General features: G+C 36.4%; 1 long non-coding RNA gene across 1 annotated transcript; it reads left to right on the top strand.

Moving 5' to 3' along the window:
* LOC127473088 (uncharacterized) lies at positions 1–20,131 on the top strand. The gene is made up of 3 exons (XR_007905267.1): positions 1–205; positions 1,513–1,559; positions 18,634–20,131. It is a non-coding gene; the product is annotated as an uncharacterized LOC127473088 (long non-coding RNA).
* The last annotated feature ends 4,400 nt before the right edge of the window (positions 20,132–24,531 follow it).

The raw sequence follows: 24,531 nt of genomic DNA, 5'->3' as shown, positions 1-24,531 counted from the left end.
GACCACAGTGGGCTGTGGCCAGCAATCTCACTCTGAGTGGCACAGCTCTCAGAGCCAGAGAACTCTCATTTGCTGCACTTAAAGAACTACTGCTGAACACCGACAATGGAGCCTCACTCCTCAAAGCTCAACCCTTCACCTATTGAGAAGATGCAAAGACATCCAACATGAGTACTTCACTGAACTTGGGGGGAATTTTTCACAGGTACATATTTGTATGTACATATTTATATCCTGTGCATGCAAATGTGAATATGCTATAGTAAATGTACTATGAATGTTATTCTCTTAGATTCTTAGTATGTTGGATTCATAAGTTAGGCCTACAAAAGAGTTACGACTGTACTATAGTAAATTCTATAAAATCTTTTGTTAAATTTTTTAAATTAGGCTATTGATTAAGTGTTGTTAAGCACTCTTAAAACCTTTAGACCTGAACTGTTGGTCAAGTCTGCAGCGAAGTTTGGCAAGGAGGTCCATTCTGAAGCTTATGACTCAGTGGGAATGTCCTTTATTCTTTTTTATCCTTACCTTGTCCCATCCTTAATTTTTTTCATCCCCAGCCTACATGTAGATAATTTTAGGTGTATTTTACTTTTAGAATGATAGATATTAGATTTTACTCTGATTTTTCTTTGTGTGCTTTAAGCATCTAGAAATTAGTAAAGTGAACTTTGCCAGTGAGCTTTGTTGTGCTTACACTTTTGCATTAAACCTGTTTTTGTCGATACCTTTTGCTGGAGATTCTTTGAGTGACCTAAACAACTCATTCATGACAGACCGTATCCTACCCTTTCTCAGGAGCACTCATAATGACAAAGAAACAGAGGAACTCCAATGTTCACAAAGCGTAGCAGACTGCAGATCTCTCATGTGAAGGCATAGGATGACTAATCCTTCCCTGACACCTCCCATAGATGGTTCAATCTTCCAGTGTCCTTCTCCAGATAGATATGTCTTGGGGAGGAACGGGGGACAAGCTAGTCTGTATAGAACAGAAAATTAATAACATTTATATGAATTCAATTTAGTGAAGATTAGTTACATTCTTCAAGAGGATGAGGGTGATGATTTCTATTCCAGATACATTTTGCCTTTTCTCACTGACAATTTGCCTGATCTGGAGACCTTTATCAGAATGCTTTAAATCTCTGTGTATTAGGATTAATAATCAAAGTACTAAATATTTTTAATTGTAAAATTGCAAATGCAGCCATAATACAGTTGAACAGAATCTACTTAGCATACTTGCTGCAAAAAGGGACCTATGATATTTTCATGAATGTTTTATATTGCAAATAGGCAGACTCATTCAGTTCTTAATGGTGCCTAATAATAGCATTGCAAACAGTTTTCTAAGGAGGCAAGCTGTGTTGCTAAATTTATATGGTGTCACCTATCTCACCAAAAATAATCCTTCTGATGACTGCAAGATTATTCTGCATACAACACGCACACACGCACGCACACACACTCACTGGCACACTCCCTCATCTCTTTCTCTGCTTACAGACACTCACATGGAGAAAGCAGCAACACGACGCTCATCTTTTAAATGGGTAACAACTTCAGCCTCCCTGAGTTACCATTTTCCCTCTACAACTGTATATACCTGAGTAGATGAGGAAAATAAGATAAATAGTGAAAGACAGAGCAATCTGACATTTTAATCACTGTTATTGCTCTAGTCACATTTCAATGTTTTGCTGAAGAGGAGAAACTGGAAAGAATGAGAGGTAATGAGATAAGGAGAAATGCTTGTCAAGACGTGCCACTGCTTATCAGCATGTTCTCATCTAAGCAGACACCATATATTTCTTTCAACACTTTCTCCACTGTCCCTCATACAAATATGCTGGAAGTGAGGGAATAATTTACAGGAAAAAAAAATGTACAGTAACCTCAGAGAGTGCTTTTGTTGTCACTCATTTTTCAAAGTGTTGTTAATGATTGTGTATATCACATGAGGTGGCTCCTGCTTCCTCTCTAAAAGGAAGCAAATCAGGAAGAGGGTAAGAGGAAATCACTGAGGCTTCAACTTCATGGAGGATTAGTCAGGAGATGATTAGTAAGTAGGTGACCAGAACCTAAGTAATCTAAGAACAATTTTTTTTTTTCTCCTAGAAGGGATTTATTAAATCCAAGAAATCTTTTTAGCTATTCAGATTGCTATGACACTTAGTGGTTCAAATAGGAAATTTCACCGAGTTCTCTCATCAGATAAGTATTTGATGACCAGCTTTAAAAAGAACGCAGTTAGATTCCTATCTTACTCAGTATGCCAAGGCTCTGGCCAGAAATGATTTCCCCAAGCCTTATCTTAAAAGCAGACAGTCACATTCCTGACCTATGACAGAAGGAGCAGTCTCTCCCTAAGCACTCTTTGCTATTTGAGTATTTTTACTTTAGCAAATGTAGAAGAGACAAAGTCAGCTGGTTCATTTATTTTGACAGAATGTCTTACATAATTTTTCACACCCGTCTTTTTTTCAATGGCCAAATGACAGAACAATTGAGGCATCCAAATGAGAGCTCTCACGGAGCCTTCGTCCATCTCTAATGCACGACAGAGCCACAGCTGGCAGGGAGATGCTCTCCAACCCACCTGGAAGTGGCTGTAGAACTAAGTCATTTCTCTGCTTTTCAAATGGTAAAATTTATTGCTCTGTACAAGAGCAAAAAGCATTCTCTTTTTTTCATAATGAACCTCTCAGGAAGTGTTTGTTCTTAAGAATTCTTGTTTCTCAAGACTTGGTTTTGTGGTTATCTTTATTGTTTTGCCAGCCAAAAACTTTTCTGATTTCAGATCAGACAACTGTGTTTTATAGGACTTTTTTTTTTTTTTTAACAGGAAGACAAAATTATTTTGACATGGACAGTGAGGTGTGTGGATTTTCTGAAAGAATCTCTATTTTATGGTCTAATCTACCTGAGGATTAAAAAATTATATTAATTAATTCAAGGAGTTTCATTGGTTTTGTTGTTCATTTATTTTCCTTTCTATTTAGGCTGAATTCATCCCAGTGTTGTATAGCTATAAGGTTCAAGAACTGCTTAATATTCATTACACCTTTAAAACTAAATGTTGTTTTTGTTGAGACTTCTACTAATGGATATTAGTACATCATATTACATATTACATCATATTATGACTTCACTCCTGTTGCCAACAACTGTCTCACTTTATCCATACACGGTTATGAAGTGATAGCAATATGATATTCAAGAAAATAATATGATGTGTCTTCAATGCATCCAGAAAATACAAGCGTATCTTATAAAACAGTTCGAGTCCCAGTATTTTTGAACTTTTGTAATGATGTCCTGCCTCTCTTGTAGGAAAAAAAATTATATTAATCAGTGTGAAATGATTTAGAATACCTTTGTCTGGACAAGCTTTGAGAATAATTTTTCATTGCCCCATGTGCAATTACAACTCAACCATCTTTGAGCACTTGTAGTAGTAATGTTCATGGACCTAGCTCACCTCAGCCAAAATATTAGTTTAAAGCGTTTTCCAAATATATATTTTGGGTCTCTATAATGACATGAAATAAAGCACAGCAGGACTCCCTTTCCAGTTAGCATATATGTTCTACACTGAGAATTAGACTCCCTGATGAGTCACAAAATACTTGCATTTGGAGTCACTATTGAATATGAAAAACTCCAAAGAATTTAATATACATTGTACTAATAGCAGTCTTGGGTTTATTAGATTTGCCCCCCATTATCTTCCCTCTAGAAATTCACACAAACTTGGCTCTTTCACAGCACTTTAGAGGCTCTCTGCCTCCTTTCCAGCTAATGAGACATTATACTGCTTTACAGCAGCTGGAAGTGTGTGCCTTTCTCCCATGCATGCAGACTTGCTCCATTATGCATCTCAGCTATGCGTGATTTGCCATGCAGAGTGAGTCTTCTGCTGTGGGGTATAATCTGAACCCGGGAGAAGGAAGGGAGAAGAGTTCAGTTCAACCTGTTCCTGTTTTGGTTTCATGCACTACTGTCCACTAGGACTTCAGTCTGCATTAAATGTATATTATAACATTATAAAATATACTAAATTCAAAAGAAACTGTAGAGGATGGAGGACATCAGGCATATGTGAAAAATATACCTAAGCGGGGACAGTATTTGTACTTTAATTTGTTTTACAGGCCTATCCCTAAATAAAATTCCTCAAATATTTTCAATCTTGTGTTCAAAAGTCTTTAAGTAAAATTTTATGTGATTCTTCACAATGAACTGTTTAAAAATGTCTTGTGAATTACAGTACAGTGTAAGTACTGTACTACATGCAGACAAATGGAATTTTTCCCACTGAACTATGCATTGATCATCAAATGACAAATCCATGGCTGTTTATCTACAGGGAAAAAAACATTGGATCTCTATTCATTATCTGCAAAATTTTTCAGCAATCTTCAGTGAAAATACAAAAGACCACTGTACTCCCACAAAGGCCTTATGTCTAGCCATCATAGAATTGAAAAAAAAAGTTCCCTAATTAAAAATTAGCTAACATTATCCCACATTTCATAATCATGTCCACATATCTGAGAAATCTTTGCTAATGGTAATCTGCAATGGAAAGTGAAAGTGCTGTGCTCATTTGATTTTTTGTCTGGCCTAGCCAATAACACAGTAATTGATTTTACATTATTTTTCAGTGGCTTAAGGAGCTGTAATTAATCTCCTTATAGTTTTGTTAAATGCAAATCCCATAAAGCTGTCTAATATGCTTATGAGACCAAAACACCAGGCCAGTGGCTTAGGATCTGTATCATGCTGCTAAGCACACCCCTTTATGTAGCTTTTACTGATGAGCTTACAGGCAGGAGTGGTGAGATGGTGAAAGCTGAATTCTATGATTTAATGATCGTGTCTTACACAAATGCTACCAAACATAAAAACAACAGGGACAGATTTTAATTTTGGCTGGTGTTCAAGACTTTTTATTTGTTATAGGATGGCCAGTTAGAGATAATGAGTGTTTCTTCTGGCCTAATGTCATCTTGGCAGAAGATTTACACTGGGGCTTCCAGTTACTATCAATGCTCAAAGCTCTGCAGACATCTCTGAATATGCAGAGAACAATAATCTTGAATTTGGAGGTGAAAAGAAAGAAGGTGTTAATACAGATGCTCACTTGCTAATTTTTAAGTAAAGGATATTTTCTTGCTAACCCAATTGGAAGACCCAATTTGCCATTTTACTAAGGGGAAAAAAATCCTTAGCTGGAGAAACAAAGACATGCTCTGTGATTAAAGGCTACTGAATCATTTGCTGTTTTTATGGTAGAAATTGCATAGAGAATGTGAAATTAACTTGTATACGTTTCTATATTCTAAGCTTTCTAACAGAAAACCTTTAAATAGCATCAGTAAAAAAATAAAAAGAAAGATCTGACAGGAACACTGAGCAGTTTCAACGCTGAATATAGATTTGGCTCCTTCAAATGTGGATTAAAGTGAGCTTGAAATGAAATAAACAGAACAACTTCAGAAGTGTAGAGCTGAAGGGAAGTCATCCATCACAATGGAGGAATGTTTGATCTGATATACAGTAGTTTAGCTCACAAACTTCATTGCTAAAAACATCTATCTCTGTGCTTACTGGAAGTTCTAATAATACAAGGCATGTCCTGAAGAAATTCAATATGCCAAGTAATTGTGAGCATCAGTCTTATGGAATGTGTAAAAAATAGACACAGTGGACATCTAAATACATTCTCTTTCTTCTGTGCTTTACGAGAATGAAAAATAAGTCCCATAGCAACACTTACATAAAATGTCCCAGTTATTTAACAAGTTTTTATATGATTTTCCATTCTAAAAGAAGACGTTTAAATATTTGTTTCTTAACTGTATGCTGATTGACAACTGAATGTTCATGGGAACTTTCCTGTCTTTCCTTCTCCTTGTCCTAGACACTCCAATCTTATTAATTAATTAAAGATTTTTATTATGCTTATTACATATTGCAATTTCCACAGTATTCAGATGTATCAAGGAGTACAGTCTGCCCCAAAGGGTTGTCTTCCAAAAATATTAAGCAGGTGGCAGTTCAGAAATAACCTAAGATAACTGGTTATGTTCAGCCTTGTGACAGATTATTTTTAAATATCTAGTTAAATGTCATCCACAAATAACAGATCTGATAATTTTATCAACTTGTTTTTTTCCTCTTCCTTTTCAATCATTTTAATTTATAACGTGTGAACAGAGTATCCTCCTTCCAGGCAACAAAAAAGAAGCTATTTTGACACTTTCAGGGTAGAAAGAAAAATTCCATTTTCTCCTTGGAGAACATAGCTATCATTTCTGTGATACTTCAAGGTTAATTTCTGCTGTTTGAAAGAGATTACACTTTGACTATGCTGCATCTTGACCTCTAATGCACCTGTAAAATGCAATGGCCTAAAGAGAACACAGAACTTTTAGTAAACTCATAGCTTAATTGCAGAATGAACAGGTACTCAAATATGAAGTACAAGTCCTTCTCCAAAATATATACATGAGATGCAGAAGCATGAAAACAACATGCACAAACCTATAGCATGATAAAGATGTAGAAAAATAGACAGCTATTAGTACAGTAATCCTGTACTACTGGGTAGTCATTCATGGCTAGGCTTCGTGAACGAAGATTTGGGAAGGCTCTATCCACATTTGTTACAGGCACGCTGGTGGCTTATGAGGCCAATACGTGACAGACATATCCGATTGCAAAGGTGCAGCAGAAAGACTCCTTAGGTGGTGTATTCTGCAATACACGGTTCTTTCTGCGTTGCCTTTTTTCTTCGAAGGGTACACTGACAAAGAACTAAGATGTCTCACAAAATTATGTGAGAAGAAGTTGTTGTAACACTTTCTCGTAGGATTTCTTCATATTCAGATTAGATCAAAACACAAAGATCATATTGAATAACATAATTTTAGTTCTTGTATAACAGTTGTAAATAGAAAATTTTCAGATTTCCCTGAATTTAATGCAGGTGTTTTGTGATGTGTTTTGCTTTTTGCTGAGTTTTGTTTTGTTTATTTTTTTAATTGCGGCTATAGACATGATGTTTTCAAACTTGAAAACATTGATTGGATGATCATCTTTATTGGAGATAAAAATTTGCCTTGGCAAAACACACAGCCTTTTGCTTTATAGATTTTTTTTCTTGTTTTGATGTCTTCAAACTTCATGAAAGTGGAAAAGGTAAACGTTGACCCTTCTGTTTTCATGAGTCATTGATTAACTCTTCTCTTTCAACAGTCGGCTCTCAAAATCCCTGGGGCAGCAGCCATAAAAGTAGAAATTGGGGTTTGTCATGTATATCCATTGTATATGACAACCATAATATTTAGCTAGGTACCAAAATATCTGAATAGAGAAGAGACACCATGTTTGTTAAAAATACACATGGTGAATCAATATCAGTCATCCTTTCAGAAAATACTTGGAATTCTAAAGTGCTTGAAGATTCTTCTTCGAAATACTCTTCCTTTTTTGTGTGCTGTGTTTACGTATCTTAATGTAGACAGCAATTAGCTCATTTATTGCTTGTCTCTACCTCAGTTTCTTTTCCCATGAAGTAGGCTTTCAGAATATTTAGACTACAATTTCCTGGTCTATGTTTTCAGTAACACGGGCATATGTTTTCGTATTAAAAAGAACAATCTTTTTTATTCTCCTGGAGAATGTGATTAGTTTCAAAGGTAGATGCCAAATCCCTATTTTTGTTTTCTCTTTTATCAAGTATCTTCTAGCTGGAGAACCACTTCTTTTCAGCACAAATCTTCCAACCAGCTGTCACCAGTGCACACAAGAACATTACCACCCTAAAGCTTGTCAGTTCAATTTTGCACTTATCTTCATCACTTGCTATCTTAGGGAAAGTCTCATTACTCTTCCCACTCTTCTAAGTCAGGTCCTAGATCAATACAACAAAAGAAGTATTACAGCTTCCAGAAGGTAAAACATCCGAACAGTTATTATTTAAAATTCCATCTAGTGATGCCATAATATCATCAGATCATAGCAAGCTGTGATTTAGGCAGTTTTAATACAGTCATGAGTTAACACATGGTAGCATTGAACAACTCAAAGAACATTTAAGCTCAGGAAGGAAAGGGGTGAAAGCTGTGATGGCTACAGTGGTGCACATATTTATACATGCTGTATAGTCAGATGCCTCTAACCAAAATTTTCTGGAAAATCACAAGGTTAATGACAAGTTTGACTGATAATTTGTTCCTTGGTGTTGCTTAGGAGGGAAAAATGGGTCTTATTAGCGCTCTTATACTAACATTAATGGAGGTGTCACTGTTGGAGATAGTTTATGAAAAATTTAATAAATCTGGACATTTTAATACATTCCTACTGCTGTAAAAATAAGGTTTACCAAATTAATCAAATTGGTAATACCACATAAAAGGTCTTTCATGAGGCCTTACACTGATAAAACTTTAAAGTCTACTTTCAGTGACAAAAAGCATCCTCAAGCTGCCTGAATTACAAAATCAGATACTATGTCAATAACAAACACAGAAATAAAAAATTGACCCTCAGATTAGGCTAGTTATTGCAGTACTCACAAACAGTATAGAACCTTTGTTACATCTGATCGTTTTGTCCATGCACCCTTCATAACTCATACAGGAAATAGGGAAATCCTGTCAAAGGGTGGTAGCAGTATTTCACATCACGACTGTCTGGAAGCCTTGCTTGAAAAGTTTTATTTTAAAAACCATTGTGTCTTAGTAACAGAGGAAGATTTAACATTAGTAGTTTCAACAGCTGTTGTATTAACAGTTGCTAAATGCAAATAATGAATATGGTAACTAGCTAAAATGCAGGCAGGTGTCTGGCATCTAAGTTTATTCTGTAACCCAAATCTTTCAATAGTAGAAAATGGAAATGAGAATACTGACGCATTTTGTGTGGGGCTTAACAGCACTAACACTGCTGGACTGCACTGAAAAAAATCCCGCTTTACTCATCATTTCTATTCTGAGTTTGCATCTGTCTGTCATTATAAACCTAAAAGCAGCTCTAACACCACCCATAGTAATACTTCCTAGCCACTTAAATTGTTAAAAGGTAAGTTGCAAAGATCATAGTAAGTAATTTCCTTAATAGGAAATATGAAAACACAGCTAGAAATGTACAGTCTTTTTTTTCAAGACTGTTTTTAATATGTATCTCAAGAAGCTAGAGTATGAATTGTGTGGCTTGAGCCAAAAATACCTCATAAAGACGAAAAATATAAACAGGTGGCTCAGGTGTATCCTCTTGCTGAAGATCCCATCTGTGATGGCCTTATCAGTTGCTGGAGGACTGATTTCTCTATTAATTAAGTAAAAATGGAAAATATGGCAGAGTTTCTTAAGGAATACAGTTATGACTGACAGAAAAGACAGTATAAGCATAAAGGAGCTTCCTAGTGATCTGAGAGAGAGAGAATAATCCTTCCTTGTCACTGCAGATGAGTTTATGTATCAACTCCATTAAAGTTATAGAATATCATAGAACAATAATTGATAGGAAAAGCAGCAGATTCGTCATTGCAGAGAACCATGTACAATGGATGAACTAGCTCTGGCAGCCAATTCCCTTAAGAAAGGCAAAGTAAAAATTGGTCTTGACAACAACTGAACTGAACTTAAGAATTATTTGACTAATCGTTTAATGTATGTTCAGCTATGTAGAAAATCCCTGAGCACTCCCGCAACCAATTAAATACGTCTCACAGTATTTGCAAGGTCTCACAGTCTAACCAATTAACTTATTAAGCTGAGAGTAATTTTTTTTCAGCCTGTATTTAGCTCTGAAGTATGCTGACTTTATTAACAGGAAGTTTTTTATTGCTTGAAAGTTGTTGTTTTTTTCCAGTTACCTTAATGATTTTTTTTTTCTCTCATTCTATGAACTCTGACTTGAATCATGTAGATGTATCATCTCATTTGGAGCTAGCGCAGAGTAGCTCTTAATATAACTGCCTATCACAGGGAGGTCGTTCTGTGTGAGTGGTAACAGCTGGATCCAAATGTTTGAATGTTTTCATGGCTTTCCAAATTAGCCTAAAAGACAGAAGAATTTCATATCTGTCTTGATATACGTCAGAAAACATTTCAGAAAATTTCCCCCCACAGATAGCATGGCTGTCAGGACATGACTGCTAGAATAGGTGCTTCAGTACCTCACTGTAATTTCCATAGAGAAATACAACCATGACAGGAACAAAGGCCTACTAAACAGAGTTGATAGGATCAGGAAGGGGTCTGGTAATACTCCTTCACACAGAAACCATAGATAACAACTCCTTAAAATTAGTGTCTGAGGAAAGCAATGTTTAATTTTTTACTAAGGCTATCAGAGAATTTTGCTTATGAGAGCCCTTGTAACAAAAGCATCATCAGGAAAGCTCCCAGGGATAAGAAATTAAGTTCCTCTAGGACTTTTATGTCCTTTGACTGTGGAATCAAAAAAAAAAAATAAAAAGGAAAAAAGAAAAGCATTTTTTAAGAACGAAAGGTTTAGAGACTTTTGAGAAAGCTGAAAAACTCAACAGGGGATCTCTCTTCCTATGCTTCCTCTCCTTCTCCCGTAGTGATAAAAAATATTATACTTTAGCATGTGTAATCTGTAGTATTCATATTGATTCATACCTAGTGTGTGGGTACCTATCTGAAGAGGCCATTTATCTAGACCATCTCAAGCTTACTGTTAGCAGTAGCGTCAGCTACAGCTAGAGTCAACTGCACCTTGTGTCAACTTTAAAGAGTTTCAGGCTGTTTGTAGAGCTACACTGCTTTAGTAGGCTTTGTTCTTGTCATGGTGGATCACTCTCACATCTGTGCAGTACTTTTTCATAGGCTACATTATGGAAGACTGATCCTAATTATCAGTCAATCTTAATTTTTGGGGAGAAGCAGTGCCATCTTCAGTGTCTTGGTCATACAAGATGAAAAGATCTCCTTTTATCTTTTTATTTTTTATCTTTTTTTTTTTAGTCTGCTTTATGGCAAATGTACTGATAAATACAAGAGTTATTGAACCATTTTTCCAGGATTAGTGCTTTAGACATTCAATTAATATTGTATTAATCCATATTAATTACTGCAATCATAGATTCTATGCATTACCAACAAATGCTCAAATGCAAATGTGGCAAGTTATCTTTTGATCTCAGAAAATTTAGAAATAAACATTTCAGGTTTTTGAACATGAATTACAGCATCTGAAAAGCTTGTCTTGTGTGGTTTTTCTTCTCTTTAAATTTAATTTTGAGATTAGGGTTCTAAACCTTAAAAATTTAGCTTTTGAAAGAAAATCACAGTCCACACTTACACTGAAACAAAACAGCATTCAATACAATAATATATTACTTAAATTCTCAAATTATATTTTCACCTAATTCAATGTGAATATAATCCACGTTGGAAGCAGAAGCTGAAAGAAAGAAACTGGTCATCGCTAATTATTGCTGGAAGAGATGAATCATCTTCATGTTACCTTCATTTGAATTCTAACATAGAAGAGCATAACTTAGGTTTGAATATGGACACAGAGATGTGCACAAGGGCCATATGTTCATCTCTTGCCTACTCAGCCTAAGATGGTTGCAACTTTCAAAAATTTTAGCTCACTTTTTTTGTTGTTTGTTGTTTTTTTTGTTGTTGTTGTTAAAGAACATTTACACAGTGATAAAGCTGCAGCTACCATTTATTGTAGCTTGATTCCACCTTCAGCGCTTTCTTGTAAGTTTAGGCAATAAGGTTTGGGTAAATATTTTTTTTATTTCCTATAATATAGCTCTCATATAATCTATTGTGGGACAACAGGTCTTAAATTACTCTCCGCTGAGTTTCCACCTTCTTTCCACCCTCTTTCTGACTTCAGTGCATTGTATGAAAACTTCCTGGTCCCTACTAGGCTTGTAAGGGACAAAATGAACCACTCAACCCAATCTCTGCTTTCCTTTATACCTCTTCATCCCACTTCCTTAAAACAGGCCATATAAAATAATCCCTGTGCAAAAATTGACCTTATCTGCTCAGATGGAGCTGTTGTCCCCTAATATTCTATAAATGTTTCTGATGTCAGTCTCCAAAATTGCTGAGTCTAATGCCAACCTTTAAGTTCTCTTTTACCCTGCAGTTTGTCCCATTAGGGTTTTTCTAATACCTTTTGTCATTGGCTTGTAATGGAATTTGATTTTTAGACCAAGAGTGGTGTATTTGAGCTGTGTTCTTGCTTTGTTGTTCCTTTGATGCTGACATTTCAGATTGGCACTATCTGGCTGTGCCTGTTTCCTGCTTCTTGTTATTCTGTTGGAGTGGGCTCTTTGGAGCTCACCCAAGAACTGTGATAAGGTATCTGGAAATGTGTTTTGCAAGGTAACACAAAGCTGACATGCTCACCTGAGACAAGTAGCTACTGTAAACTACAGCAAATGATTAAACATCACGGTGTCTTACCTTGGGTACTGACAAAGCAGCAGAGTGACTGACTGGATGAAAGCACCAATTAAAAGATAGCAGACGAAAATAGGAAGGCAAAGAATTATTGTGCTCTAGGACCTAGGTAGTACCTGCCTAAGATGACCTCTCTGTGAGGCAAAAATCTCTTGCTGCCCTTCAGTAAAATAAGTATAGCCCATGGGAAAGTGACAGGTCAAGATGAAACCAATGCAGGTGTTGATCCATGAAGTAATGGGAACAAGGATAGAACTTGTCCTTGTGTTTGGAGTGAGCAACCCTTGGCCCCCAGGGGCCTGACCAGATAAACTCAGAAAAGATGTATTCAGCTGTGACCAGGTGCAGTCAGGGTGAAAATAGTAAGCATGGGGGAGGAGAGGACAAAGATGCCAAGAGGTCAGGAAACTTCAGGGGAGCTGAGGTCATGCCTCCTCTTTCTTTGCTGGAACCTCTTCCTCTGTTCCTAAGGAGTACAGTGTCCACATTCCCACTCTCTCTTCCCTTTGGTGTTATAGCCCCTGCTATAACCAGTGTTTCACATCCAAGTATCCCTATCCTCCTCTCAAGTTCCCAAGAATTGGCAGATAGCTGGGGGAGGTCCTGCTCCTAGTGTGGGGGAACTTCAGGTCCGGGCTTGGGAAAACAGCCAGAAAAGACTTTAAGAGGAAGAGCTATTGTTGCCAGGAAATGCCTTCTTCCCATCTTTCCAGTTGTCCCTCCTGTCTTTGGCAGTAGCAACAGAAATCCAGTTACAAAGATGAGGTGGGGATTTGCTAATCATCCTGTAAAGGCACAATTTTCTTTCCTCAGGCATACTCAGAACAGGCAATTTGCCATCCCATGTTTGCTGTAACATTTTTTTGCATCCTACCTCACTCTGAGATTTCATAAACTTGTATATCTACCTTATATTATTTCATAGAATCATAGAATGATTTGGATTGGAAGGGGACCTTGAAGATCACCTGGGAAGGCTATTTGCCATAGCCTGTCCACATATCATAGTATTACCAACATACCATGTAATGGTATGAGGTTGTGTTAGGGGAGGTCAGATATTAAGAAAAGGTTTTTCATGTAGAAAGGGGTTGGTCATTGGAACAGGCTCCCCAGGGAAGTGGCCACAGCCTGTCTGAGTTCAAGCAGTGTTTGGACAACGCTCTCAGGCACATTGCAGGGCTGTCCCATGCAGGACCAGGAGTTGGACTTCAATGATCCTAGTGGTCCTTTCCAACTCAGAATATTCTGTAATTCTATGATTTTATGTTTATTCTCTTTTGGGATCATGCCTTGTAAGTGCCTTTGATGCTCCAGAGATTTCTGTGTGCCCTGTTATCAGCATTATTAGAATCCCAGTGCAGCTTATGTGAAGTGAAAGGAAAGCAGGATGCTAGAAATCTTTTGAATTTCCTATAAGCCAGCAGGAAAACACATATACATAGTAATAGTGACAAGCCTGCAAGAATTACCTGTGCATGCATTTTGTAGTCTTGATGATAGACTGACATTTGTTCTTGAAGGTGAAGGATAGAACAGAAGTGGAAAGGCAAGATTTTGTTTACTGAACCTAATAAATTGTCAATGTTTCACATCCCCATGATTACTTTTGGTGACCTCTGGAGAGGTCATGACCCCCTCACTGAAGAGACCCTGGCTTCAAACATGACATAAACAGAGTCAAGGAAATATTGTTACTGGCTTTTCATTGCATAGAGCTTTCCCTATGAACTTTTCCCTATGAACTAGTTGTGAGTTTTTTTAATTTTGATTGATCTTTGACTGATCCTGACTCTCCTAATTATACCATGCTGTTGGGATTTTGGTGAAAGCAGGGCAAGGAATCAATCCCTTCCTTGTCCTTTCAGTCTCATTCCTCCACTTCTTCATCCCGTCTGCTCAGAATTAGTGTGATTTAATTAAATTTACTTGCATGACAACAACAAAATGAAAAAGGTATTGTCCTAAAGGTGACTTGTTTAAAATTCCTGACCAAAGAATCAGAACCGTATGGATTAAGAGAATGAGTTTGATTTGATCTTCCCAAGAGCCTGAACTCCAAATGCACTGAAGGTGGAATTCGTGCTTATTAGGCTTAGAAGTGGAGATGGAAGTTGGAAGACAGTGACTTCTTCCAGTGGGGGAAGATGACTCCTGCACTACCTGCAGATTGGCAGATGAGGTATTAGGAGCTCTCTCCAGTGAATCATAGGAGCCAAGTGAGACTGAGACACATGGTAGCACCAGGAAGAAATGAGGAGTGACAACAGAGCTTTTGCTGCAGGCAACAGGGGCTCCAGTTGCTTACTTGACCTGCTGTTGGGGGATATGTTCTTCTTTCTAGGGGGACATGTTTGGGATATTGTGGGAAGAATGCCAAATTTTGTCTAGCCCTCAGGTAACAGCAGACCCCTTCTACTTTTTCATGTGTGCACCAGTGATAGTATCAGAGAACACCAGGAATACATCAAGCATGACTACTGCGCTCTGGAGGAGATGATCAAGAGCACATAAGTCCAGGTGGTGTATCCTTGATCCTAAAGGGGAAGGGGGAGCTAGGGCTTGAGAAGGAGTGGACGTATCCCGAAGGTCAACAACTGGTTGTGCAGCTGGTGTCAACAGCAGGGCTTTGGTTTCTATGACCATCAGATATTTGTTGAGAAATAAGGACTGCTATGAAGAGAGAAGACCCACACAGTTAAGTCATGGAAAAGCCAACAGGCTGAGGACACCTTTAAACTAGGAACAATGGGGGAGAGACATGAAGAGCTTCTATCCAGTAAGAAAGTCCAACCCAGTGTATTCTATGATTCTATGACAAGTATGGCAAGCATAGTGTGCAGAGTGATGTGGAGAGAAGAGATCTCATAACCAAGTCCAGCAAAGGGCCATGAGGTTCATCAAGAACTGAAGCATCTGTCATATGAGGAGAGTCTGAGAGTTGAGCTTGTTCAGCTTGGAGAAGAAAAAGCTCAGGAGTATCTTCAATGTGATAAATACGTGATGCAGGAGTAGTAAAAAGCATGGAGCCAAACTTTCCCAGGGCACCCAGTGACAGGATGAGGGTGAATGTCATATGTCAGATTTCTGTGTATATAGAAATGGAACTGTCAAGTTAGGCAGAGGTGCAGAAATTAACACAAACTAACATGGTTAGAGTAACATTAAGAAAACCAATTTAAAAAACCAATTTATTATTGAATTCTTACTGTAGCATCTATGAAACATTACAGCTCAGACTAGACTAGAAGACTATTATAAGTAAAACCCACTGCCTGAAGTAATCACGGTTTATCGTATACAAAATTTAGTTCATTAAACAAATTTTAATTTGATGAAAATCATCAGGTTCATCATTGCCTCTACAACAGACCCCATAGGCTAACTCAGAGGAGATAAGAAATGATCACAAGGATACCCCTAGAACAGAAACTGTGGAATACCCAGAGGGAGAACAGTGACATACTTAAGATTTGGTTGTGGATATGGAATTCAAAATTACTCTTGCAGTTCTAGTTGATGACTTCCCTATCTGAACATGAACATGACATTGTACTCATCTCCTCTATAATGCTACTCGTTTATTCTCATTTACTGTTTTAAGACGCTGCTTTCATCTTTCTGCATTCTACATTCTGCCTCTCTTTTTTTTTTTTCTTTAAAAAAAGTGCATTTCTGAATAACTTTTTTTGTCTTCTCTGACCCAAAGGTCAGACTGTCTTTGACCTCTGCATTTTTCACTCAGCTTGTCTTGCAGAATATACCACCTAAGGAGTCCTTCTGCTGTGCCTTTTGCAATCGGACATGTCTATCTCGTATTGGCCTTATTAGCCACCAGCGTGCTTGTAACAAATGTGGATAGAGCCCTTCCCAAATCTTTGTTCATGAAGCCCAGCCATGATGATGATGACTTTTCCCTGCATAGATCACAAAGTTGTTACTTTGAAACCCTTTTTTCTTGACATGAATTTTAGGCTGACCTGTTTTCAGATGCTATGTTTTTTGCTAAATTCTCCTAAAAACCACAGTGTAATAATGTACTAAATGAACAGACTATTATATTTATTATATCAGATGGCTTTCATTCTTCACATTGTACAAATGGGATGACTTATGTTGGTAAGGATTATTCACAGCTTTCCAGAATTTAACACTTATATTATGAACCATTTACCATTACAGTCTCTCTTCACTTCCTATTTTCCAAAACTTTTACCCTTCTGACGAAAAGTTTCAGCATCTCTGTCTTTCTAGAAGGTTACTTCATTTTTTAAGAAAATTTAAGCACAATCTCCTTTGTTGTTTTTTAAGTTGCTTCATATGACCTATTGTCTTTTAGCTTAACATGGTGTCCTGGGTTACACAAATACTCTGGTATCCACCTTTTCTTTTCTCCCAGTATGCCTACTAATTTAGACCGTGGGGAGAGACTTAAGATAAGGATGGTACTCTATGGGCTTGGTACTATTTCCTTGTCTTACAAAAATGACTCATCTGTGGTAACTCCCCTTGGACAATTTACTCACATAGCCTGAAGATATTCATCTCTGCTGATGGCCATAGTGGATCCACCTGTGTCAAGGACTCTTGAAATGTCCAGTATTAATCATTCAGTGAAGAACTCCTCGTCCCAGGGGAGGTGTCAGAGACATTCCCATCTACCCTGGGCCCAATACTTTTCCTTTTAAACAAGCACACACAGAAACAACTATGCCTGTTTTCCATGGTAGACATGGAGCAGAGAAAGGAAGTCTTCACACATAGGACCTGCATCTTTTATTGAAACAGTGAGGAATTCTGCTTCTGAGCATGCTTGTTAGTCATCTTAACACACCCATAGTAAAGTTTGGTGGAATGCTATCACCTTTTTACTCCTCACTGACAGTCTGATGAAGCAGTTATTCATAAGAAGACCCATTTGCTCAAAATGTTTTTCTGAGACTTTTAACATCTAATTAAATATATATACATCCTTGAAATATTCAGAATACATCCACTCTGCCAAGAGACCAGAGTGTGAGATACTACAAGTATTGAAAGACATTAGCCCTGGAATTCTAAATTTCTGTCACTGATAGTCACTTAGGAGCCTTTAGGTACGATTTGTTATTGTCAAAACAGCGACAGGCTGATGTGGTGATTGATGAACGATAACAATTACTATATCCATGTGATACCATACATATGACAGCTAGTTCAAGAGTGCATAAAAAGAAAGTTCTAAACCAAAAAGAATAATAAAAAAAGAAAGTATAGTTACTGGTTTTAGAGGTTTTAGATGTTCTTCAACAAATTTAACTTAAATAGTGTTACCAAAATTCAAACTCTAATGAAAGAAAGGGAAATTACATTTCCAATATTTTCTATGAAAAACTATTGTCTGGTGATTTCCCAGCACTTCTTTTAAGCAATAGGAAATTTAATCTGATTTTATTTGCGTTTCTATGTGTTCAAAGAAAAAAGTGAAGGTTTCTGGGCAAAAAAGATCATAATTCACATCTACTGTCTTGCAGTAAGCAGACTTGGCAATCTGAGCTCCTACAAGAAGGGTCAACATATTTTCATTTTTTTTACTTGGAACTTTGGCACTGTATATAGCTATTTGAAGTCATAAGATTTTAAGTTTTGTCTAGGCATCATATTGCCTGATGATATATAGTCCTATAGCTAAAATTCATAGGAACTGGCCAGAATACTAAAGATATGTTTTAAAGGTACTTTGTCATCCATCTTCTTTAGATACATTTGAAAATCTTAGTTACGTGTAATGACTTTGAACTGAAGCATAAGTCAAGTTTCTGACAGCGATTTTTTAAAAATAGAAATAATTACAAATAATTTAGTGTAACAACTGGGAAACAAAACAAACAAAATAAATAATAATAAAAAAAGAAAGCAAGAAAGAAGGAGGTGTAACTTTTTTTTCACGTTAAAAAAGTCAAAATAATTTTTGAAACTATTCTACAAAATAACAATGAGAAATATCTACAAGAGATTTTTCAGGTGGCATAGCCATTTCAGTTTCTTTTCCTTATCAAATATATTTTTTCAATAAAAAGCCCTCAAGCAATGCTTTGAAATGCACTTTATTTTTTCTCTTTAATAACAGAGTTCTAAAATGCCTCCATTTAACTTTTCCTTTTCCCACCTTCTTTTCCAGCTGGGTCAACTGTTGCTGTGTGGCATGGTCTACAGAGAACTGATGGCACATTTCTTATGCCTGAAGCCTGTCAAAGCAGAGCGAGAACTTCAGCCATAGCCTCACACCAGGCAGTCCCAGTAGCAGTAGGGGCGCTGAAACTGCCAAGGATATTAAATGCTCAGAAGCTGTGACTGGCATTTTGAAGGAGCACAGTTTCAAAAATACTGAAAAGTACTTGCAAAAGTGTCCTAATCACTTTTAAGCTTAAGTCTCATCTAAACAATTTTTACTACTTTTTGAAAAGAAAAATTTCTTATATTAGTGTCTCAGTAAGATTTCCTAAAAGGTCCCATTCCAGCACATGCATAGTTATATTTAACTTCCTGAATACTTGGTTAATCTTAATTCATATTGACACTGACTCCTGCATGTCAGGCCTTAATGTTTTCAGGGTCCAGAGCCCCTTTTTGAATTTGTAGAATAAGTATAAATGAAAGAAGAAGGAGAAGGATGAAAATTACAATACTAACTTGCTTAAAGGTATTTAGTCCAACATGAACATTTTTATCTTGTCACATTTTCCAATATTTCATTTTTGTTTACATCTTCAATCAAAACTTAAATCAAAATATCAGACTAGTCTTATCTGTACTGGTTTGTTTTGAAATGTTTCACATAGATGTTTCATGGTTGAAAATAAAAATTACAAAATTAAAAACATCCTGCATTTCTCATACAAAAATATTTCTCTGAGGTAGACCTCATTAGACATCAGAGTAGTTAATGGCTTGGTGTTGCAGATTTTATAACAGTCACATCATATTTAGTCACTTAACCAGGAATGTGAAATTTATGATTTCTTTGTAAGAGGCAAAGAAATCAGATAGAGAATAACTATGGGCATGATAGAAGGGAAAGAAAATACCTTCAAATAAATCATTATTATTTTTCAGACAATAGCATAGTTTGGAGAGAGGAGGGCTTTACATTTGTAAGGGAACCAATAAGTCAGAGTGATTCCTCTGGTATGCTAGTTTTCTACTCATTCTTTACTAGCTACCCACAATCCAAACTTTTACTAAGGACACATCTGAGTCCCTGACACATGTTCAAACAAAGAGGAAAATGCCTACATTGTCAAAACAACTGAGTCTTCTTCAGGCTGAGAAGCATTACAGTTCTACAGTCTGTAGAACATGTATTTAATTGAAAACACAGAACATGGCTGTTAGACTGAGTCTTAGTGGACAAGAATATTGGCAAGCTGCTCTTGGTGTTGGTGTAAAACAATTACTTGTGGTACAGGCTGACTTCAAAGGGAAATCACCTCATTAAGGTGAGTGTTGGAAATGCATCTGCCTAGGTGCTAGCGGTGTTTCATTCCTTCCAGTTACTAAGTCAGCCAGTTTGTTTGCTCACAGAGTTCATATTGTCTCTGCAAGGGAAACAATAGATTTTTAAAAGAAATCTTAAAAATATAAAGGCAAACCCTTATATAAAAACTGAAAATGTGAGTACTTAGGAATTTTATTGACCTGCACCAGCAGGTTAAGAGTAAGAGAAATCTCTTATTGTATATTTATTTTTGTTAAAGGAATTACACAAACAAAACTATCAAAACAATGAGAATAATTAATTTTCTTCCCAGTTATTCCATCGTGTCATAATTCTATTAAAATATTTATGTTCCAACTTGTTAAGAATTTTCTTTTTACAACATTTCTGTGTTATAGTTTATGCTTTGACTTTGCTCATTCTGCATATTACAGAGGGCCACCAGCTAGGTTTCAAAGTACTTCTTTCCAGCCACTTAAACTGAGATGACTAATACCATCTGACCTGCAGTCTGCCATGAACAGACTATGCTTCACTAGCTCCATCACAGCAAAGAAACTCCAACAAGATATCTGGTTCTCATTGCTGTGGTTTATGATACATTAGAAAAGCTCTATTTCTTAACAGGATATTCCTTGGATCCTTTCCTAGAAGTCAGGGGATTAGATGCAAACCAGCTTCCAACCTTTCAGCCTTTCCAAAGCTGTAGTTAGAGCTGTCAGAGGAAGCAATCAATCACCCAAGCTGAAACTGAGAGGATACATCTTCACAGCTGTGGAATCATCCTGTCTCTTCGCATAGGAATAGTTGCAGACTAAGTATGCAAATGGCAGAGTTGCATTTTCTTTAGTTTGAAAAAGTATGACTTACTTCCCCTCTTCCTGGCTGAGTTATTCCCTGTCATGTAAACTGGTGCCTGTCAAACAAGGAATTCCCCATCAAGTACTCACTCCATTAAAACTGCTATCGGATGAAGACAATTGGGAATGCTATCAAAGGAGATGTCACTGCAGCAGTTCCTTGTTCAGACAATAATGGTGTTTCTATATTATAGCAAGACTAATGAAAAACAACAAAACTTCAAAGACACCAAGTAAATTAGAACTTCTACCACATGGCAACACAGGCAACTGATGCTGTGAAATCAGTCCCCCTACTGTCTGGACAAATTGCTTTTGTTTTATTGGATATATGTAAATGTGTTCCTGTGACTATTTGGAATGGTTTTTGGTACATCATACACTTTAATAAAATTGGTGAAATTACATTAAATAGTATTAGTACAGCATAGTATAGTATAATATAGTACAGTATAATACAGTATAATACAATTAGAGCATTATAATATTGTATCATGAAAGTGATGGTTAAAAGAAGTTATTTAATATAAATGAACAAGTGTTCATTTTTAAAATTCAGGAAACAAGAAAATAAAGCTAGTAAAATTAATAAGGAATTATTTGCATGATATTGGAAGAGTAGCTTTTTTAGAACTGCTTTCATTAAGATGAGAGTCTCACCTCCCCTTTGTTATCATAGTCTCCCACACTGAAGAAACCATTAGTATGTTCTTTCATTAGTATGAAGATTTTTTCCTTATTATTTGTAAGAATTTGGCTTCCATTGTACAGCTGCAAGAGAGACAGCAGTACTAAATTAAAGGTAATTGTTCAGAAAAACTGAGTCTCGTAAAGGTAAAGATATCTAATCTACTTGTACCTGCATGTAAATGCTTCATTAGAGCAGAAATTTGACTACTTTGTGACCAGCTGGAAAACAATATCTGATGCTGTGAACGTAATAGTGGGATGAATCTCATCCACCTTATACAGCTATGGGAACATCCACACTAGTATTGTAGTTCAGATCATTAGTGCTCATTTGAAGCAAATCTCCCAGTTATCCAGAATTTACTAAGCATGAGTTCATATCAGAGCAGACTCAAAGCACACAAATGGACTTCTTAAACTAAGGCCAAGGATTATTCCAGGAATGCACCTAACACACTACACCTGCTAATGGTAGACCTGCTAATGTACATTCCTGGCAGCGAGACTAGGACCCAGCCAAGTAAAATCTCCCAAACAGACACAAAGCACATATCAGTACCTCAGCATCCACACACACATTTGTGCTTCACTCCACAAATGTTCTCCTACTGTACCACACTACGCTCTATCATACTACAGTATAGCTATATGACATACCCTTACATCTGTTGAATTATCTTCATAGGCAGTGGAAAGAAAAAAAGAACAGTTTTAGGCTGAAATTCAGGGGAACTATTTCATATGTGTACCTGTAGGGGAAGGAGAGGGGAGTTGCTCTAAAAAGGACATCTGGACAATAGCATGTGGTTTTATAAATCCGTCTTTGGGGTTTCAAATGGGACACAGTATGGCCATCAATTAAACTGCCATCTCTGACAGTTTGTCTGCACTAACTTATAGGGTGTTGCACAGGAATTTGTGGCAGCCCAAGGAGCAGAATTTAATTCTGATAGAGTCCACCTTTCAGACCCCAAATTTTTCAGAAATATTCCTTCAGATTCAATTACACTTATTCACTTATTATTCACTTACAATTATTCTTTGTCATTAAACAAAGAATAGTTGTATTTTGTTAAGTACTTTTAGATCCTTTAATTCAGAGTATTTTTAGTTATTGGTGGGAAGAGAATGTTTAGCAGAAGCATTTTTGTCAGAGGAAAAATTGATAAAGGAGACCTGTACTATTCTGTTCTCATTTCATATTTCATACTGGACATTTAAAAGCATTATGCTTCCACTGTAGTAATTGTCTTCCCATATTTAACTAAGAATTAATTATTTTTAAAATAGACTACAGTAGGAATGAACTACCATGTGAATTTCAAAAAGCAGGAATGTGCAGAAGTTAGGGAACCACTTCCTAAACATTGCCATGCATGCAAATGTTTTGTTTCTACTGACAATGACATCTCCTAGAAAGCTTCATTCTGTTTCCAACAGATAAGGATGTGCATTATATACCACATTCATCTCCCTAACTGTATAAAGCTAAACCTTAATTAACTTTTTAGCACAGTTGCCAAAGATTCAGAATTGATAGGCATGAACAGTTGAAACTCATAAAGATATGCAGGGGAAAAGTCAAATAAAAATAAAATATAATAAAATAGATTAAAGATTGTAATAACTTTAATGAAAACATGTTGAATTCCCTCTATTCTTTTTGTCAATGATGATGAAAATAGAGTGTCGATGTCAATGTAATTCTAAAAGAGAATCATGGCTGTACCTGTGTAAACAATAGTTTACTAATGGTGTATTCTGAAATAATGTAGTTCTATAGGTATAGAGAAAGCAGCTGCGTGACACTTAAGAAACAGTATGTAAATATTTCATTCAGCTAATCCCTGTGAAAACAAAATGGAAATAATTTTTCACTTTTTACCATCCTAAGTTATATTTTATAATGATACCAGTTTAATATTTTCCATAGAGATTGTAGAACTAAGCTACAGGTGAATTGCAATTCTAACAATCTTGTTTCCTTTCATAATTGTTTTGAGTAACTTACAGAAAAATAAACACTGAACATCAAATTCATTCCCATGTAAAGTTGTGTCTAAGATAAAAATACATATTAAAAGTCAGTGTTACACCTAAATATGAATGTGACTCACCAAGACATTCTCCACATGAATCCCAGACAAATAAGGAGCTAAGTATTCATGATGAGTTTAAGAACACAGATAGCTTCACATGAGGAAAAGGAAATAATCTACTAAAATTCATCATTCTTGAAATATAAAAATGATATGGTCATCTGAAGATTATTAATGAAAGTATCTGAATATTTTAGAGCATGAGATTGTAATTAGAGATACTGAATATGTTATATGGGTAGCATATTTGAACTGCATATGAAAGTAGTACTTTGTACATGCAATTTACACATATTATACATAGTGTCTCCAAATATAAATGTGTAACTAAGTAAATCGATCTTTTTTCAGTCTTTAACTATTCCTTTTTATAAAAATATATGAACTGGTGAAAGATTTTATCATTACATAAGTCACTGTCTGAAAAACTCAAAAGTATTCAGTGAACTCCATAATTAGTTCATTGACAAAACTGAGCACCAGAAAAAAATTTAAACCTTGGGGCATAGTTAAAATTTGTAATCACTCAATTTATTTTTTTTTTCTATTTTGAGCCTTTTTTGGAACTGATGAATAGCATAATTTCTGCTTCTCCTGGGTTAATTATTGCAGAATTATAGGTTTTTATTCCATAATGAGTCTGTCTAACCTCCAGCAACCTTGTTGACTGAGATCTTGGTGTCTGAATCAGCTTTACTCTTACATTTCTCAGCAATGAGACAACTGGAGCACTCCCAGTTGGACACATCATGCTGCAGGACACTATGATCTGTGAGCAGCAAGATCAGGCTGCTCCTGGAGCTGGCAACAAGGCAGGGACAGTGACTACTCTGACTGGGGCACGGTGCCCAAGCCAAGACCAGGGTGGTGAAAACCCACCAGCTACCTGGGTTTGAGTCTAAATGGAGCTCTGGCACAATGGGCAGACTGTG

The sequence above is a fragment of the Manacus candei genome, unplaced genomic scaffold (assembly GCF_025592945.1).
Source record: "Manacus candei isolate 608988 ecotype Guabito, Panama unplaced genomic scaffold, ASM2559294v1 h1tg000034l, whole genome shotgun sequence".
In the NCBI taxonomy this organism is placed as follows: domain Eukaryota; kingdom Metazoa; phylum Chordata; class Aves; order Passeriformes; family Pipridae; genus Manacus; species Manacus candei.
This window is presented reverse-complemented; position numbering and strand designations above follow the sequence as displayed.